Source organism: Oryza sativa, chromosome 2 (genome assembly GCF_034140825.1).
Source record: "Oryza sativa Japonica Group chromosome 2, ASM3414082v1".
Classification (NCBI taxonomy): domain Eukaryota; kingdom Viridiplantae; phylum Streptophyta; class Magnoliopsida; order Poales; family Poaceae; genus Oryza; species Oryza sativa.
In genome coordinates this window covers 15,048,489-15,068,265 of record NC_089036.1, presented here as the reverse complement: position 1 = coordinate 15,068,265, position 19,777 = coordinate 15,048,489, and the positions used below count along the sequence as shown (strand labels likewise).

The 19,777-nt window shown below is 43.7% G+C and overlaps 1 long non-coding RNA gene across 2 annotated transcripts; it reads right to left on the bottom strand.

The window, feature by feature from the left end:
* Positions 1 to 12,441: 12,441 nt before the first annotated feature.
* On the bottom strand, positions 12,442 to 15,960 carry LOC107280110 (uncharacterized). 2 transcript variants are annotated; one of them, XR_010739114.1, is made up of 5 exons: positions 15,716 to 15,917; positions 15,455 to 15,575; positions 13,821 to 14,017; positions 13,618 to 13,732; positions 12,442 to 13,013 (listed from the first exon to the last, which is right to left on the bottom strand). It is a non-coding gene; the product is annotated as an uncharacterized lncRNA (long non-coding RNA). The 2 variants fall into 2 exon arrangements; XR_001543175.3 differs by lacking the exon at positions 15,455 to 15,575 and having other exon boundaries at positions 15,716 to 15,960.
* Between the last annotated feature and the right edge of the window lie 3,817 nt (positions 15,961 to 19,777).

Sequence of the window (19,777 nt, the reverse complement as noted above, 5' to 3'; positions counted from 1 at the left end):
AAAAAATTAAAAAAAACAGAGAATTCTAACAGAAATGAACAGAAATGAAATGTAAAACAAAATATTATAAAATATAAAAAAAGACATAAATAATTATTTAATTGAGTCAGAGAAAAACACAAGAGTCAGATAAAAGAGAGAAAAAAAATTCAAGAGGTTGAAACTCTTACTAAAGCTGCGTTCGAAGGTCAAGGTTTCCAACCTCTCTCCCTCATTTTCTGCGCGCACGTTTTTCAAACTGTTAAATGCTGTGTTTTTGTAAAAGTTTCTATACTAAAGTTATTTAAAAAAACTATATTGATCCATTTTTGAAAAAAAAGCTAATACTTAATTAATCATATGCTAATGGAGGGTAGTGTTCCCAACCACTAGGAATTAACACAGCCTAAGTTTAGTCTGAAATTTACATACAATGAGTCAACTTACAGAAATTTCATAAGATTTGAAATCCTCCAATCCTTTGTATCAAAGGTTCAAATGGAAAAAGTTTGCATATGATTTGTATCCTATAAAATTTCTCTATGAAATCTTTTGATTTAAAAGGTCCGGGGGAAACATTTTTGTAAATGCTCGCTTCAATACCTGCGGGGCTTTCGTCCCTTTTTTTTCACTTCCTAAGCCAGTGTCACAAATAGAAAAAAAAGAAAGGCCCCTAGCTATGCTCGTTGTCAGAAATCACTACTATCACTTGACCCTGATGAGGTGACCTTTTCAGGGCACTAGCTAGGTAAGCTAGCTTGCCCCTGTTTCTGTGTGCTGCGCGCCTCAGCACAGCAGCTCCGCATTGGCACCTCGGTGCCCGTAATAAATCGGTAGTGAGCCACGTCATCCTTGCATCAATATCCGTGCGGCCGTTGCCGTCGGTAAATTACATTTGAGTAAACTATATAAAACTACATATATTTAAATTATTACAAAACTACCCCTCCATAGAAAAACTCAATCCTAGCCACGAGCCTGGACATATGTGCTAGGGTTTATCTTTTTTGGGACGGAGTTGTACATATTTAAGATGACGTATCACAAAACTATATGTTTAACACTAAATTTCTCACAGAACTACTACCTCTGTTCCAAAAAGATTCAAATCCTATGGAGTCTAGACACACATAGGATCCGCGTGTGCAGGCCGAACCTGCCGCCGCCGATCCCGCTCCAACCATCACTCCCACCGTCATCTAAGCCCATCGCCGCTGGATCCGCCTAGACCGAATCTGCGACTGACGGATCCGCCACTCCGCGACCTCCGGCCATCGGGATCGAAGATGATGAGGGAGAGAGGTGGTGGGATCTGTGCGTTTGGAGGCCCCTCCCGTCGTCTCCTGAGCCCACCATCACTGCCTGTCGAAACAAGATTTCGGCAATACTAAAAGGGGGTGGCTATCAAGCTAGAAAAGTGGATGGGTTTAGAGAAAAGGAATTTTATACAGGTTCAGGCCTTCTTAATCAAGAAGTAATACCCTGATCCTGTCCAGGGATTGATCCGCCGAGTGTATTATTGATCGTATGATCTGGGTGAAAAATTGTGCCCCTAGAGGTACCCGGACCCCTCCTTATATAGGGGAAGGGGTCCGTATTACAAAATACAGTCCATATCTCTAACGGAATAGGTAGTTACAGATAAAATACAATCGTAACCGACTAGGATCTCGGGTATTTGCTTGACATACAAGTTTAGAATTTAACCCGAGTCCCTTTAAAGATATTCTATCTATACATGGCACCCCATACCCAGTCGAACTATACATGCCGTGTAGGTATGGGGTATACATAATCTTCACAGTAGCCCCTGAGACCTTTACAGTCGATAAAATAGCCTTCTCTCGTAGTGCAAAATGATAATCCGAGTGTTTCAATTTCTTCTGCATTGATCTCCCGAGTACCAAAATCAAAGACTGTGAAGGGCTAAAAATAAATAATCGGGTGCATCAAATAGATGCACCTCATTAGGTGTAGCCCCCGACTATGTGAGTAGCTAAAGGCTAAACATATAGTCAAAGTGCAAATAACATCCATCCGAGTGGTTTTACAACCGAATTATCCAAAGTATCATACAGATAAGCATATGCAACGTTTAATAAAACATCCAGCCGACTGCTTTAGCTTTAATATACCAAAAACGAAGATATAAAGAGGCCCGAGTAAAAAATACTCTCAAGGTCCATAAATCAGCACATATGACAAGAATCTGAGTAAAAACTCTCAAAGATCCATCAAATGTGGTATAAATATGATATCATGACAATTAATGAGTCGAAATAGCCTAGGCTATGACTCACGTCATAATCAAAATAAGCATATAACATGCCGAGAGAATGACTGTTCAAAAACCAATCATCTCAACAAAACCTAAACAGCCTTTGCAACCTAAAAAGGCTTACAAAAGAAGTATAACACCTTTCTGTCGGACACCTTTTCATTTGCATCGTGATAATTCCAAGGAATTATCTAACAGCGTTAAAAAGGATTTTAGCAGCATTGGGCTACACTGTTGCGAGCAAGTATTGCCGAAGCAAAACGCCTAAGTCCCTAAGGATCACAACTTAGCCACGCTGATAGAAAGAAGTGGGCTGAAGTACTGTTCCGGGCCTAGGCCCATTAGTACTCCCGATACCCTAATAATACCAAAAACCAAACGCCGCTTCATCTTCCCCACCGAGACTCTCGCCACTTTCCCCATTCCCCGCTACAGTGCAAAACCACACCAGCGGAACTAGGGTTCACCGATTCGCTCAAATCCGCCTTCCAAAACTCCACAGAAATCTTCCGCGCATCCACCGCATCGATCCCCCATCCATTCCCAGCCATTTCCAAAGCAAATCGCATCATCCAATTCACATCCATGGTGGAGGAGAGAGAGCTTCGAGAGCCAATGGGCGTCCTCCGACGTCACGTAGGAGAGCTTGAAGGAAATGGTAGCGCATGGTGTTCTTGCGGCGAAGGAAATCATCGGGTGGCGTGCGGCGTGCGGCGAAGCATTTCCAACCCCTGACACACATGAAGTCGTGGTATTTTCTCATTTCTTCTATGGCGGATTTTCTCTTCCAACCTCAAGATTTTTCCGGGGAATTTTGGAGTTTTACGGGATCAGTTTGCATCACCTAAACCCCAACTCCATAGTCCACATTGCCAATTTTATTTATGCTTGCGAGTCTTTCCTAGGTATAAGACCGCATTTTGCGCTGTTCCATCGCATCTTCTTCCCCTCAGTTGAAATCCAGCTCCCCCAACTACGCATGGTTTCCTCTTGTTTGGCTGGGGTTTGTGATATATGTATATTTTTATGAAATTATTTTTCAAGACAAATATATTCATATAATTTTTACATTTTCAAACTCAACAACTTGAGAGGGGTATAAGACCGCATTTTGCCCTGTTCCGTCGCATCTTCTTCCTCAAATCCCAGCCAAACAAGAGCAAACCATGTAGTTGGGGGAGCTGGATTTCAACTGAGGGGAACCTTAAGCCAAAAATACTTCTCCATGCCTTTCAAAACTTCGAATAAGGGTTGGCATGCAAATTGGTTTTATGTACAAAATCCCGAACCAGCTCTTCCCGAGTACTCCTGCCTTCCTCTAGTGTATCAAGATACTTGGAACTCACTTCCAATGGAGATGAAGCTGCTCAAGCGCTTTCCCTGATGGATCGTATGCTGAAGCTGAAGGAGCAGGGTCTGCAAGGAGAACAGATCACCCGGCATTTCATCAAGAGCCGGCTGGCCCCAATCAATGAAAGATCTCGCGCGGCCTTTGAATTCGATGGCAAGCATGACCCTAACCGTGAAGATCCTAAATCTCTTGAATTCAAAGTTATGAACGAGAGAATGTATAAAATCTTCTCAAATGCAATCGTAGTCAGCTACTCGCACTTGCTGCCAGTGGTGCCGTACAATGCTTTCAACCCCCCTCCACCGGTATGTATTTAATATCTCAGCCTTTCTCAAAAGCACGCTTTTATCATCTATAAAGTTGATTGAAAACTTGGATCATCATGCCCAGGAATTCGCCTTGATGAAGTCAGATCCCCCAATTGCTCAATGCTGCTCACCCCGGTGGTAAACTGGTCAAGCTGGCGGAGGACCAAAAATCCAGGGTGACACTCAACCCAACACCTCTCAATCGGCTAACTAGTCAGACTTCCGCAAGAGGAATTTGGTTCTGAGTGACGATGAAAATGACGATGCTGAAAAGGCTGGCAGCAAAGGGGTGACTGGAAAACAATCAAGGCAAGCTAATCCGAAGAAGAAATCATCCAGTCGTCCCATGCCGAAAATCAGTAAGTCCTCCAGGTACAAATCATTTGGCCATTTTCCTTGTATTGCTGCTCACTCACTATTGAAATAGCACTGATAGCATAACTCAAATTTGTAGGAAGCCATCTGACATAGATCCTTATGGAAAAGACCCTGAGCCGACTGATATGGAGATGGGTCCTTGAAAAGAAACCGGGCCGACTGTCGAAAATCGCCCGAGTGACAATCATCCAGCAACCGACAATGTAGAAACCAGCAACGAGACCCCGACTGGAAATCAGTCGGACGAAGCTGGAGTCGGTGCTAATCAGGAGCCCTCGACTGGAAACCAGTCGGGTACAGAACAAAATAATGACATCCCGGAAGTAGAGGCTCAAGCAAACAGCCCTCCTAAAAAGGATGCCAACGTCAATCCAGGGTCCAGCTCTCCTGTTAGGGTACAAGGGCCTGCTCGTCCCCGACCGGAAGTTATAACAGGTACACAACTCTCTGAAATCTGCTTTGATCTGACAAACTTTCTTCAATAGTCCCACCATTATTTATGAATGCATAAGGTGCAATGATCGGTGACGAAGAAGAGGTCCTCCGGATACAATCGGCTGAAGATTCTCGCCCACCCATATTAGTCAAGTGGTGGGATGACGAAATGCAGCCGCAGGGGATCGTAATAAATAAACAAAAAGAGGACGAGGAAGTATGTCTGCTAAAAAAGACACTCGGCCAAGCTACTCACCTTGTAAATGTAAGTCTCCCTATATATGGCTTCAATCATCCTGTCGGCCACCATGCTTAAATACGGATAAATTTGTGGTGCAGAGAATCCATCTCAGGAATGAGGCGAAGACTGCAACTCTTGAAAAATTAGTTCCCCACCTTGGAACCCTTGAAGCAACCAGAGACCAGCTGCGTGAAGCCAAAGAGCTTGCTAGGAAGACTGAACATGACCTTAGAGATCGGATCGCCGAGCTTCAAGACTCCAACTTTGAGCTGAGCGGTTCATCAAAAGGTAAATATCGTCTCTGTCTGACCTGCTTCATGTTGCTATCCATGTGCAACTGACCAATGAAAGGCAATACAGTGAAAGCTTCCAAGATATCCGAGCTAGAGAAGCGAATCCAAGCTCTGGAGAAAGACAAGGCCGAATTGGCGAAACAGAGGGACTCGGCTCTGAAAGATGTCGAAGGTACTGGTAGCTAATACTTCAAAAACCACTCTAATCTTCATGCCTAGTCATTGATGTAAACTTATTCATGTAGACCACAAGATCAAATCCCAGGCCCAATTCGATGTCTTAGTTAATAAAATCAAGAAGCTTGAAGGAGCCAGAGATGAAGTCGCCAATGCCGCTACGCCACTCGTCTAGGTGATGTTTTTCAATAACAACGGTCCGAGTTCACTTGATGCTGTCGAAATCTTCGACAAGCTGAGAGCTGCTCCAGATACATATTTTAAGAACATCAAAGAAACTGGGAGTATGGGAGCAGGCCTAGCGCTGGTGATGACCAAGTCCTTGTACCCGAAAATTGATATTGATGCTGTTGACGGCTTTGCAGACGGGACAAGTGAAGAGGCTGCCCTTGACCTTATTAGTGATGCGCAAAAGGCCGCTGACAAGATAGCCGCTGATGTGGTTGAGAGATTCCAGGACAACGATCTTAAGCCGACTGGGTCTGATAATTCTGATGATGAAAGAACTGAATCTAATTGATTGTGTATTCTGATGATAAGGATGATGATGATGATGGAGGCACAATTTGTACAATACTGATAAATTTATGCTATGCTTGATGATTTAAACTTAGCTCCAGATTTCTTAAAAGTTTTTATCAAACCTTATTGAGCCTAGAAACCTCAAAAGTTTTAAAAAAACTCAGTCCTCATTGGCTAAGCCAAAAAATCAAACAAGGCAATGATAAATCAAGTAAGCAAATTGAATTGATAAAAATCACACTCTATTATTATTATAGTAGCCCCCGACTGATAACTCAAGGGACAACTTGATGTTAACAGTCAAAGAGGAAAATACAAAAGTAATGCCTAAGCATAAAAACGACGAAGATGTTCAATATTCCAAGAGTTGTCAATATGAGTACCGTCTTCACGCTTGAGTTGGTAAGAACCTGGCCGAGTGACTTCAGAAATTATAAACGTTCCTTCCCACAAGGGAGACAATTTGTGCCGATCTCGTGTAGTTTGAATTTTTCTCAAAACCAGGTCGCCGACTAAAAAAGCTCGAGATCGAACTTTTATTCCTGAGCCCGCCATCACTGCCTGTCGAAACAAGATTTCGGCAATACTAAAAGGGGGTGGCTATCAAGCTAGAAAAGTGGATGGGTTTAGAGACAAGGAATTTTATACAGGTTCAGGCCTTCTTAATCAAGAAGTAATACCCTAATCCTATCCGGGGATTGATCCGACGAGTGTATTATTGATCGTATGATCTGGGTGAAAAATTGTGCCCCTAGAGGCACCCGGACCCCTCCTTATATAGGGGAAGGGGTCCGTATTACAAAATACAGTCCATATCCCTAACGGAATAGGTAGTTACAGATAAAATACAATCGTAACCGACTAGGATCTCGGGTATTTCCTTGACATACAAGTTTAGAATTTAACCCGAGTCCCTTTAAAGATATTCTATCTATACATGGCACCCCATACCCAGTCGGACTATACATGCCGTGTAGGTATGGGGTATCCATAATCTCCACACTGCCACTAGCCAAGCCTGCTAGCTCGAGCAGAATGTAGGAGAGGAAGGGAGAGATTGAAGAGAGAAGTGAGGAGATAAGGATGGAAACTTTTAAAAAAATTGAAGGTGCTGAGTTAAGAGGAGGGAGATCAGACTTATAGACAAACCTCTTAAAAGTCCCAGCGGGAAATTAAGTTTATTTTCGTAAACGGGTCTATTAAGCGGCCATATGAAAAATGCCTTCAACTAATTCCTAGGAAAACAATTTTTTGCATGCATGAACAGCTATAGCCTATCTGCAATTAAAAGGGGGTCTCCAGAAAAATCAATTCTACATTAGTGCACCCATGCACAAATATCCTTGCAATCAGTTGCTACTGGTAAATTAGGTTTGTTGTTTCCGAACACATGACATTTAGTGACACGAGAGCCGCTTGAAACATTGTCGTTCAGCAGTCACTCTCAAACGGTTGCATATAGGATCAGGACAGGCCCAAGCGACTGAGATTTGATTAGAGATTTAGAGTACCACAATTGCAACGGTCAAGGTGGTTGATGCAACAAGGAGAATTCGAGTTCCTAGTTTCTTTATTATTTTTTTCCTTGTGTGAAGATGAAGTTCTCCATCAGAGGGATCAAGATTCAGGGAGCTGGGGCAATAGTAGCCGATCGAGGTGAAGAAGAGGAGGGCAACGTCAACATCAACCTGTGGGCAATGATAAGGGTGGTGGCCGGCAGTTTCACGATTAGCATGGTCCGTTGCCGTGGGACTTTTTCAGGTACGTAGCTTTTCCTTGACGGGAGTCCCACGCTCGCTTTCTTTCTCGACCCACAGTGCCGAAATGGCTCCGGAACAGGGGCCTCATCAGGTGGCAAAACTTTAGCCGGCCAAAGCCCCTGTTTCTACTGGCACATACATACCCACACAGAAAAGATGCCGTGCCATCCCTGGTACGGCTCGTCACACAACAATTTTGCGTTTGAAATTGTATACAAACGAGAGAACTGGTAGATATATCATCACATTTTTTCAGCCGTTCTTGCCAAATCAAAGCGCCGTGTGCCTCCGACTGATGAGAGTTGATGAGTGGATGATGAAGGCACAATGATGTGGATGGATTCTGGCTGCCACGCGACGCCCGAACAATCGGAATGTGCTACAGGAGCTGCATTTGTTCGGTTCCTCATCTGCAACAGCTAGCTGTAAAACCGAATATATATGACGATCGACGCGAGGGGTTTTACAAGAAGACCGGGGAGAGCACCGATCTGGACAGGAATTTCAGCATCAGGAGACGATTAGTGAAATAGCAGCAGACACAGGCAAGACTGTTCGGTGCTAAATGTGTTTGAAGGAGGAATCATCGTGCCTGCGTAACGTTGTATATATCTGTTCAGCAAAACAGGAAAGCGCAGTGTATACTACATGTTCGATGCTCTTTTAACGAGAGCAAAGGGAGGTGGTGGTGGTAAATGATTTCTTGGCTCAACATACTATTTGTCTACTTTACGGATGCTTATTCGCGCTGTTGTTTCAACAGTCACGGTTAGGTGTGGTAATATCTTGCCGTGACAAAAATGCAGATTAATTCCTTCAGGAAAATTATACAGATATTTCCCATGAAACCTTTCACCGATTGCTACACAGATCATACGGTCCAGTACCATGCTAACATCACAATCGTCGCCTACCAATGGTAGGTATGTATCTTTCATCACAAGAAAAGGGAAACCCGTTGGACCAATGGAAAACCCTCGTTTTAGGCATCAAATTGAGGTTCACATGTGGATTACTTGAAACCAAATAAAAGAAAAAAAGACCAGACTTTATGAGGATAAGTATTGCAGAACGTACCTGCGTATGGACAAGAGATTGGATGAGCCAAAAAGTAACGGGTTGAGCTGGGCAAGGACGCAAGTGTAAGCTTGAGGGGGCCCTCCAGCTTGTAGCACTAACACATGCTCTGCAGTATGCAATAGTGCGCCTGTTAACGTAAAAAACCAACTGGTTAAACAGCTGTCACTCACGCCTCGCCGACTAAATTTCAAATACTACAAAAGCTCTATTACGACATGGACATGAATCTGAATCAACAACCGCACAGCTTTTTCTCAAGACAGCTATTCAAACAATAACATCAACAAAGAAAAGTGTGTCAAGGACCTTATCGTACTAGTTACACACATTCATAGCTTCCAAAGTGCTCTAAAAAGAACTCAACGCAAGAGTAAAAAGATTTAAATAAGGCATTACGAAATAAGGCCATGGGGACAACAAATCTAAAAGTGACGATGTCATGGAATTCGACTGCTGCATTTTTATTAGCCCATGTACAATGGGTACTCCTGGCCCATGCCCCTACTCACACCGCTGACCGGACGTCTCTTTTTGGGTCGGAGCCATCTCCCGGCAGAGGGGCGTGACAACTCTGCGAGGCACGCGCCTCCCTCCGCTCCTTGGTCCATTTCGTCGAGCCACGGAGTTAGGATCGGCGTTGGTGACGTTGTGGTTCATGAACACGGCTCCCATCAGAAATTCCCATTTCCACCCTCAGCCTCGTCGCTGGGAGGAGGCAGGAGACCCACAGCGGTGGGGAGGAACCGGTGGCGGCGAGGTGGTGGAGGAGCCCACGGCGGCGCGATAAAGATGGATCTGCGTTGGCGATGACTTAGGGATGGCAGAGGGAGAGGAACGGGCGCCATCCGTCGGGCACCAGCTCCCCTGTGTCTCGTCCCGCACGCGGTCTCGCCCCAGCCATCGGCGGAGAGAGCGGCGGGAGCTCACGTTGCGTCTCGCCTCGCGCGCCGTGGGGTGGAATCGGTGGTGCGACGACGCCAGCCACTACTGGATCTAGCGCGGTGAAGAAAAACGGAGGCGACGGGTGGTGGGGCGGAGTCGGCGGTGCGATGGGGCGGAGTCATCGGTGGCGTGGTGGGGCGGAGCCTGCGACGCATTGCAGCGGAGTCGGCGGCGCTGATGACCGGTGGTGAGCGTGGTGAAGAGAAGAGGAGGAGGCACTGAAGCGGAGGAGACGAGAAAAAAAAAGGGGAGGAGACAAATAAAATAAAGAAGGGGGGTAGAAGGGGAAAACAACATTAGTAACTTTGTGGGCTGGGACACGTGTTGTGGACTGCAGTATCTTCATATAGTACTCTAAGATTTTGTAGGATCCATTTGAGAGTATCCTCTATTGGGGGTAGAGTTTCCTATGTGTGTCCTTAGACGGTATGGTCTACATGAGGCTACTTCTACCGTGGCTTATAGTGTACATGTCCTTACTTTGCTATAAGTGCTGAAAAAAGAAACACTTGGATAAACTAGTTCTTACTTTAGTTTACTAATGTTTAGCATGGTAAACATGCAAAATAACCGAACTGGGTAGCCAGGAATCAAACAAATATTGTTTGGTTGGACATGCTTGGCACAATCCATAAAATCAACATGGAAATGCGATTTCTAGCTAGATACAATTTTAATGAACTAAATTCCAACAGGAAAAGATTATGCAGCTCTATTTTCTCCACTTTTTTGTGGGGATGTGAGCGATTGGGTTGTCAGAGGACTGGTTTCCGATGCGGTTCAGTTTTACAGCTTTACTTTTCCACAGCCACTATTGGCAGACTTAAGAAATGCCCAAGAGTTTACTACTCCCTCCGTTTTACAATTAAAGTCATTCTAACATTTCCTACATTTATATTGATGCTAATGATTCTAGACATATCATCAATATGAATATGGGAAATGCTAGAATGACTTACATTGTGAACGGAGGAAGTATTTCTTTTTTGTGAATATCTGGCCTAGCTGGACCCAGGTGTTTAACATGGCTCATGCTGGACAATTGTGGTTGGGTTGATTCGACCCAACCAATCCCAAAATGTACTGTATTAACCAAACTTCAGATCACACATTTGGTATGCCATTTAATTTTGCACAAAGAGAGATCCAAGCTTGAAGTCCAACAGTGGAAACCATGTTTAGATATCTTGTCTCATTACTCATTACACACAATAAGATCAGTGTGATGTGACTTACATCTGCACACTCCATATTCCAATAAACTTCATAGTATATCAGATCTACTTACTTCAATTTCTTTTTATCAAATGTAAGCAAGGAAAAAAAATCAAATCTTATTCACCCAGCTCACCTATATTGTTCCAGACTTCCAGGTTTTAGGCACCGGTTCTCAGTAGTGATGTTATGTCAAATTTAAAATATTGAACTTCAAACTTGTTATGCAGAAAGAAAAAACCAAGACATTACTACATTCCTTCTTGAATTGATTTGAAATCAGATTCGTGCTGATCTGAATAATTAATGTTTTTTTTATTTTGTTGATACCTCTTGGCTGGATCACCCATAGGCATGCATTTATCAGTGACTTTCCATCTACTGTGGGTACCTACACATGCAGAATCCACTAATCAGAAAACCAAAGGCATAGGTTATACCATATGAACAGTCGCAGGGCCGGCAGCACTCTTAAGCCCGGTCGATGTAGAGCATTTCTTAGCTGCTGACAACTTTTATAGGAGTTTCTGCCAATTGGCAGTATTGATGCCAGTGGCGGAGCTTGAGCAGCCGCCTGATCAGCTGGGAGCTGGCTTTGCCGTTGCATATTGTTGGAATTAATAGATGGGATAAGGCACATTCTAAGATTAATTCTTAGAAAAATCACAAAAGCCCACCTCATAAGATAGCATGCATGTGGAGTTTAGTACCATCTTGCTTATTCTAGGAGAGGGGGACCTCCTTAAAAACAAGGATGCCCTCCTAGCCACTTGAAGCGTGTATGGTGGAGAGAAGAGGGGGAACACACGCGCTCGCCTCGCCTCGCCTCGCCTGGCAGGCGGCGCGCATGCACGATGTTACGCGTCGAATGGTCTGCAAATGCAAGTCTCCTTTTGCAGTTTTATTTTGCTACGGGAAATTCGGATTTGTTTTGTTTTGGAAACATTCCAAAAAATCCGGTTCGTGAAAACGGCGTGGAGTCCGGATAAGTTACGCGCGACTTATCTGGTTCGGTTATGCGGAGTGGAGATCTTGCGGGCGCCCTGATCAAGCGACCTATCTCTGTATAAACCAAGCCGCCGCCTTCACGCAACATACGCGAAATCAGTTTAGGGTTTGCCTCCTACTCTGTGTTGCGCCGTCGCTCGTAGACTATTCCATCCCGCTCGCCGGCGTGCACCGGCGATCTGGAGAGTAGGTCTCCAGAACCTCTGCCTTCGACGTCCTGCACCGGGAGAAGGCGGCAATAAGGTTTTTGGGAAGCGTTTCGCGCGACTGCTCCCTGTTCGTCCGCGATGGCTCGCCTTCCACTTCGCTCGCGTGCTGCGCGCCTTCATCAACGCCTGCAACCGCGAGTAGTTCCTGCTGAGCAACCGGTTTTTCCACCACCTCGGTACGTGTTTGACATGTTGCACATATTTGATCTGTTCATGTTTTACTGCTTAGTTTACATGTGTAGATCTAATGATGCGTTCATGCTAGTTTACATCTACAATGTCATAATTTATTTGTGGAATAGATTAAATCATTATGTGCTTATAATTTCAACACATATGAAATATTATAAAAAGGAAAATATAAATCCACATGAAGAAGCTACCTTAGTTGATACTCCCCACAAGAAAGAAAGAAAAAACAAGCTAATATAAAGGGGAAAAAGGAAGATCAGGCATGTAAATCATGTAGGATATTGTTTTGCCCATGCTAATAGAAAAGCCAGAAATCTAAATATCTTATACACAGTGACAGAAAGTCTCTGTTGTAAGTTACGCTGGTCATCTGATGGTAAAAACGAAAGAAGGAACCCAGTTTGAGCATTTTAGTGATGTCAACTTCAAAATTTCATGTGCAACATTTGCTTTGAGATACAGAAATAAGTATGCCATGATTTCAGGCTCCAGTGAAGTTCAGTAGAACCAGGAAGTAGGAACACAACCTTTAACTTGGATAAAGGGAAGTATAATATAGGGCTTGATGAAGGTTTCCTGCCTTAGTAACCAAATAGTGGTATCAATTATATGGCATAGCTTCATCCTCTCTTGATGGAAATAGTCCTGCACAGTTATGATTGACATGTTTCAAACACCTCTTGAATTCCAACAATACTTAACTGTTTCTGTTCAATTTAGAAACAACAAACAATTAAAGGTTTAAATGTTGAAAGTAGCAAAATTTCTTCTTTTTTCACAACAGAAAGAACTGTTCTATTGAAGAAAGTACACATTTATAAAAAAAGGGGAAAAAGAATCTTTACTGTTCCAAAATACTAGTTATGGCAAAATAAAACAACTGAATGAAAGAAATAAACATTGTAGCAGTTTTTGTTCTCAATATTCTTCAAACTGCAGTCACATAATTAGACAAAATTCTGAACAAAGGATGCATATTTGCAATAGTTTCAAATCACAGGTGGATTTGAAGTCACAGTACTTGTAACTGGCATGTCAGCAACAATTTTGAATTGCTGTGTGCCGATAGACTAAGTAATACTGAACCATACTTTCTCTGTTCCAAAAAGAACCTAATCCTAAGTTTGAATCTGAACAAATACTATGTCTAGATTCGAACTTGTGATTGGGTTTTTTTTTTTTGGGACGGAGGGTCCATTTCATACAAAAATGTATGTCAACAGAAATTTAACTGCAAACCAATACTTACCATTCAAATTAATAATTTCAATTGATGCGTCGTTAGGAGACCAGGAGATTATTGCCAACATGATCCTTCCATGTTGAAAATTGAAGCCATAAGAAATGGTTGCCAAACTTGCCATCTTGCAAATTTATTTATTGCTCGTCAATTGATGGACTAATAACCTCAATTTTGAAGAAAGATAAAAGTACATAGCTGATCTCTATTACCATATAAACATAAAGTACATTTCCTGAATCCAAGACACCTCTCCTCATTTTGTAATGAAAGAGTTATAGTACTTTGCCACTGCCACTGTAGACACATTCACTTGAAGTAGTAAATATATCTTGTGACTGTAATTACGTCTCGTGATCTAGTAAAATACATCCCTCCCAAGCATTGGTAGTGCCTTTTATGGAAGACTCTGAAAATAATAGTAATTATAGGTTTTATGGAGAATAAAATGAAAAATCACCTACTAATGAGCCAAACATTGTGTAAGATCACGAGGACAACTTTAAGATAGATCAAGATTACTATACAGATAATATTTGTAAAGTGAAGTGTGTGTCGCACTGCTGCACTCAGACCATGGAGTTGAAAGTCCCATAACAGGTTTGGCAGGTGTTTCAACCTGGCGAGCACAACATACTGCAAGAGTTATAAGTCTCTATTATTACAACTACTAAGCTGCAAGGTCACCAAAACAATGTGCTATTTAGAATCATATAACTGTGTAATCTGGAATACACACGCATCCCAGCAGCCAAAGTCGTGTTGGATAAGAAATCCACAGAACAATTGATTCTGACTTGTACAAATACAAGAATGAACTGTAGTTTTAGTTCTTTAAAGCTAATAAAATGCACACACTACAGTTGCTCAGATGTATTTTTACCAGTGCAGCATAATGCTACTCTAATCTTATCTATTATTCTATTTATCAACACAAATATTTTTTTGGGGAATCCTGTTTGTGTCAAAACTGTATAAGCCCGTTCAAAAAAAAAAAAGGAGAACTGTATGAGCCCCTCCTTGGTTTTGGCCCTTTTCTGTGAAAAAATACAGTGTAAAAGAGATATATTACTAAAGAAGGGATTTATGTAAGACTACTTCATGCTACAGCCACCTGCTACAAGTCTGGAGTGTGTTGATTCATACATAAAAATGCCAGCCTATAAGACGTAAGATCACTTCCATACTGTAGTAAATGTTACAGTAACAACGCTAGGGTCTTGAAACATGTGATCCAAATGAATACAACGTAACAACTCCAACCAGTTTCTGTCACAATATTTGCTTAGGGCACCCATAATGATAAAATAAGGTGCTCTCTATAAAACATGTACATCTCAACAATAGACTAGATTAATAGTAAATCGCCTCAATAGTATGTTTATATGGGTATCTATAGCTCTCTAATCTATTGTCTCGTTTTTCTCTATAGACTATCTCCAGGTTAGTAGATAGCTTTGCTCTCTCTCTTCATTTAATCTCTTCCATGTAGGAAAATATGCTGACATGAATCTCTTGTAGATAGCATATAGATAACCATTGCGGGTGCCCTTACCGATAAAGCTAACCAGCAGGGTAAGAATGCCGATCAATGGTCTAGACCACACCATATGCAATCATTAAAAACAATCGACCTAGTTAGATCAGAATAACCAGTCGGCTCATTTTGGGATAGTAATGATAATAACTAATAATAAGCAAGAAAGAGAAATAACAGTTTCTTTCTACCGTTCGGTAAAAACAAAATCTAACAGATTAAACTGGGGACGAATTCACCCTGCCGACCAAATTTCCAACGACTTCACCCTCCCCCTTTCCCCCGTAGTGAGTAGTTGACAGACCTCACCTCACGCCCCACCGGCAGCAAGGCAACAAACGGCCACCATACGACACCGAGAAAGCAGCCCGGTTCTCGTCGGTTTTCACCATCTCCAAACCGGAAGGGGCACCTGATTCCTGCACGGTTTCTACATTGCGCGGTAAGGGAACGGACGCCGAGGGCGGGGCGTGTCCGGGCGAATCATTGCGCCACCCCGGACAAGGAACAGGAGAAAGAAAGACGGACGGGCGGTGGCGTGGTGTCGGAGGTGGATTGACACCGACTCACCTTTTTCGTTTTATTAGTTTCGCCACTTTGGAACGGAGCAGAAAGGAACAGGGGAGCCGTCGGCCGCCCTCGACGGCGACGGCGCTTGGGGGTTGTCGCGACCTGCCTCTTATGGCTGCTGTTCCGGTCCCCGCCCGCCGTGCGCGGTGGCGGGGTGGTGGCGTCGATGTCTGCGCGCGTGAGGAGAGAGGCGCAGCGACGCGGCCGACGCCTGGGCGGACGAAGCGGCGGCCGGTCACTTCGTTGTGGGCCGTGAAACCATTGGGTTGGGCCGGACGTGTTGTAAGTAGGGGGGAGCAAAAGCCTATTTTAGCTAGGATAAAGTTCACTCTAGGTCCCTCAACTTGTCCCCCAGTCCGATTTTCATCCTCAGTCCGGAAAACCAAATACAAAACATCCCTCAACTTACAAAACCCAACTTACAAAACCATGCAAATAATGTCCCTCGGCAGCATTGATCTTCGGTTTTGGCTGACGTGATGTCTACATGGATCCTTTGACTAGGTCATCGTCCCACGTGGCGTTGACGTGGCGTTTATGTGGTAATTAGAACCGGAAAAAACTCGTAGGGCCCACATGTCAGTTTCACACAATAATAATAATAAGAGAAAATCCATGAAATGCCATTGACAAACACCCTAATCCCAGAAATGCCATCGAGAAAGACAATTTCCCAAAAATACCATTGCACACGCCTCTTTCTCCCAAAAATGCCATCACACCATAAGTGCTGTTAAGTCCTCTCCATTAAGTTGTATAAAAAGACAATCTTACCCCTAGGCATCCATTTGCTCACACATCATCATTCTGTATTGTTTGCTCACACAATATTATTTTGCATTCATACATATTTCTGTCCACAACTAAATTCACAGACATCATTATTTTGTTATCAATCAAATTATTTCAGAATTAAATTCACAAACTAATTTCACACATTTTGCCATTGCAATTCTTTCAGAAATTTTGTTATCAATAATCAGGATTGTGATATGAGAAAAAAATAGAGCTATCAATAACCCTCCTCGCTGGCGCCTCCGAGACAAGTTCAGTTGAAACATATACTTCTCCATCATCTCTATTTCACATGAAAGTTCAGTAAGATAGATCACCCCCTCAGCTCGATTGTGAATCATGGATACCTAAAATTTCTAAGTAAAGCACACAAAAACAGCAAGGACAACTGAATCAACCTACTATCCACACACAAAGTTCATCTCTTGCAGATTTCAAATTCATTAAAAGAAGCAAAACAAATTTACCCTCCTCGCCGGCGCCTACGGCCCCTGCGCCGCAGGCTGTGACCGCCACACCGTCGTGAACCGCGTCGACGCGCCCTGCAGCGCCGCGATCGTGGGCCTCCTCGCCGCTCGCAGCCGCGCCGGCGCCGTGGGCCTCCTCGCCGCTCCCTGCCGTGCCGGCACCGCGGGCCTCCTCGCCGCGCCCTAGGCCCCCTCGCCGTGCCGCCGCCCTTGGCCTCCTCTCTGCAACGCTGCCCTGGGCCTGCCCTGCCGCGCGGCCCCCCGTGGACCGCCGGCATAGCGGCTCCACCACCGTGGACCACCACCTAGCCGTCGTCGCCGAGCAACCGCTGTGCCTCCTCACCGGATCGATTGGGTTAGGGTTCTTTTTCCCTCAGCATTTTTCCTCACAGTGAAAATAGGGAGTATATTTTGCACTGAGGGCAGAATGGACATTATAAAAAAAAATAACGGATGTAACAGTGTGGAGTTGACGGTGATGGCATTTTTAGGAGAAAGAGGCTTGTGCAATGGCATTTTTGGGAAGTTGTCTTTGTCGATGGTATTTCTGGGATTAGGGTGTTTGTCAATGGCATTTCATGGATTTTCTCTAATAATAAATGGTGGGGCCCCTTGGCCCCACACATCATTCTCAATATCCTCCCTTTCTAAACCGTCAACTAAAACCGTCATCTAAACCACCGAGGAACCTCATATGCACCGGTTTTGATAATTGAGGGACCCGTTGTATTTGGTTTTTAGATTGAAGGACGAAAATCAGATTCGTTGACAAGTTAAGGGACCTCAAATGAACTTATTCCGTTTAGCTATATCTATTCCGTCCCCAAGAATTTACCCTGTTTGGACAGGACGAATTTCACAGGACTTCAGGCAAAGGTTTTTATTTGGAATAAGCTCACTTGAGATCCTTCATCTTGACATCAAGTTCAGATCATATCCTATACCATAATACCAGATATAATGCGTCACTCATCTTACTAAACCAGTCTAAATATAGTCCTAATGTGATTTCAATAGAGGTTTCAGCTGACTGCAACCATGTGGTGTGTTGACTTCATCTACCTATGACGTGGCATGTGGAACCCACAAGTAAATGAAAAGGAATAAAAACGAAAAACCATTAGTTCACATGTCACCTATTCTTTCTTTCCTCTTTGTCCTCTCATGCAACTGGGCAACGGCGCAAAGGAGGTTCCAACCTCCAGCTCGAAGGCTTCCCAGCCTCCTAGTTTTCCTCTTCGGCAACATGGCGGTGGCGCGGAGAGGAGGGGGGCTGTTAACAACGAAATTTGAGAGGGGCGGACGATAGCGCTCACACGTGAGCAACCGCTATAGATCGGCGTTGGTGAAGGCGTCAGAATATGGGTGGTTCTAGAAAGGGTTAGTCGTCGACCTTGGTCAGTTAAGGACCAAGTCAGGAAGCTATATAGGAAACGAATCGAGTACGACCGCATTTTACAAATAGGTAGACCCGATGGACTAGGAAATTCTTGTGGGGTGGCACCCCAGTCATGGTAGGTTATGTATGAGTATGATGTTGTTGTTGAAGTGTTGATGATTGGAAAATACCGGTAAAAACCTAAAATGCACCCTATAAGTGTGTGTGTGTGTGTGTGTGTGTGTGTATACCCTGATCCCGGGAGCGCCAGGACTCCCCTCACTTCCGGCTCGAGGTAGGTTTGGTGTGCCGGGGGTGCGATGGGGCTCATAGTCCTTGGAGCGGGTGCCGCAATGCGAGAATAACTGAAAAGCCGGGCCCTGACAAGTCTCATGTGTTGGGCAAGTCACGGAGTGTGGGATTAAAAGCGTACATCCACTGCAGTGTGAGTAAACCAATCTATTCAAATAGCCGTGCTTGCGGCTAATGAGCGCCTTGACTTGTACTACTCTTGACTAGACTCATAAGTTCTAATATTGCTTAAGATTTGAGATGGAGCGAACTGTGTGACCTTGCCCACAGTGCGGGAAGGTCGATATGATGAAGATGATAAGAATCTGGATGTGAGGGTAAACCGGACAAAGTGAGGCTTGGGGAAGGCGGATGAACCCTCGAAGATTAATGACAACTTCAACTTAATGTTGTTTTCAGTTAAAACTGCTAAGTCATAGGTTTGTGGAATGAATTGTGAAAACTAGCTTTATGCAAATAAACCCAGCCATCCTTGAACCCCTGTGTGCACTAGATGCATTCTGTAGTGGTGGCTTGCTGAGTACGTTCGTACTCACCCTTACTTAATTTAAAACTTTTAGAAAGGAGTTGGAGTCGACCATATGCATGCTATGCTGTTGAAAACGTGTCGAAGACAAAGGAATAGGGATCTAGGTTCACCAGTCAATGCCTATGGAATTTGATGGACCTTTGCTGCTTCGCTTCAGCTATTTTATCTATATTCCATTTGGTATTTTGTAATGTGCATGACCATGCTCGGTTTATTTGGGGTCCTAGTTGAGTAACCCTTGTATTATTAATGTAGTACAATACCTATAAAACGATGTCAGCTTGTGATATTCGACTATGCCATGTGTGTACCACCTACTGATCCAGGGAGTGATATTGTAAGACATATGGGGTTTCCGGTGTACAAAACCGGGGAACCACAATCAGTTTGTGAATTGTTTGTATTTCTTAACGACACTACTGGTAATATGATTCCCAGCAATGATGCATAAATAATCCTGGTATATTAATGGTTACAGATGTAATCCGCAAGCACACGGATATACCATTTTAGCATTTCACCCGGAAGTATTCCAATGTATCATATGTATTTAATCCCAATAGAAGATTTATAAGAGAGAA